The following is a 1,132-nucleotide window of genomic DNA, read 5'->3' as shown; positions in this document are numbered from 1 at the left end:
CCGGAGAGACTTTGCAAACATGCACATCGCGTCTAGGAGCAACGTCGTTACAGGAGCTTCCGTGTTGCCTCCAAGTCTGGGCCCAGATCCCCAGCCATCGCAGGGACAGTCTGTTAAGGTCCCGATGTCCAAGGTGCAATTTAATCTCCTTTGTCTCTGTAAGTTTACTCTGGGCGGCTTTGAGGGGAGGGAATCTTACTGGTGCCCAAAAAAATAATGAATTTTTTTTTTTTAAATCCAGCCCACCACATGTGGGCTTGATTCTAACTCTCGGCGACCCTGAAGGACAGGGCAGGGCGGCCCCTGTGGGTTTCCAACCACGTCCCTCTTTTTTTTCCTCTTTCTTTCTTTCTTTTTCTTTCAGCCCAAACCACGGCCCAGACACATCCCATTCCACCGTCCAGCAGAGTGGTTCCGATGGTCAGCACTGTCCGTCTCAAAACATCCTCTTCCTTTCAAGGATTACTTTTTAAAATCCTTTTATCGGGGGCTCGTGCAACTCGTTTCACAGTCCATCCGTGTGTCAGGCACCAGTGTGCATTTGTTGCCATCCTCATTCCCAAAACATTTGCTTTCTACCTGGGCCCTTGGTATCAGCTCATTTCCCCCCTCCCTCAATAATCTGTAAATTATGATTTTTTTATTCTGTTTTACACCCACAGCAGTCTCCCTTCTCGCCCATATCTGTTGTCCGTCCTCCTGGGAGTGGGCGGTGGTGTTATCTGTCCACCATTGTGATCCACCTGGATGCCAGCGTCCAAGTGCTCCCCCACCGCACCCCACCCCCTGAGGGACCCCTGCAGCTGTTGTCTGCAGAGATGCACCAGCCTGAGCTGCATCCACAGACACACCTAGAAAGCCACCTGACAGGGAGTGGAGGAGGCTGCAAACCACGACAGACAACAGAGAAATAATAATAATTTACAAATCATCGAGGGTTCATGATGGAGGGAGGGAGGGGAAAATGAGGAGCTGATACCAAGGGCTCAAGCAGAAAGCAAATGTTTGGGGAATGAGGATGGCAACAAATGCACACATGTGCTTGATCCGCAATGGATTGGATTGTGATCAGAGTCGGACGAGCGCCCAATAAAATTATTTAAAAATATTTTAAATAAATTAAAATTTTTGT

General features: G+C 48.8%; 1 protein-coding gene across 1 annotated transcript in view; it reads left to right on the top strand.

Moving 5' to 3' along the window:
• The window catches only part of ARSL (arylsulfatase L), a 28,321-nt gene that overhangs the window by 150 nt on the left and 27,039 nt on the right, over positions 1–1,132 (top strand). The gene's annotated exons all lie outside the window — the stretch shown is intronic.

Source organism: Echinops telfairi, unplaced genomic scaffold (genome assembly GCF_000313985.2).
Source record: "Echinops telfairi isolate 266 unplaced genomic scaffold, ASM31398v2 ScPeMD7_7471;HRSCAF=8509, whole genome shotgun sequence".
Taxonomy (NCBI): Eukaryota; Metazoa; Chordata; class Mammalia; order Afrosoricida; family Tenrecidae; genus Echinops; species Echinops telfairi.
Note: the sequence above shows the minus strand (reverse complement) of the source record. Positions and strands in the feature narration are given on the sequence as shown.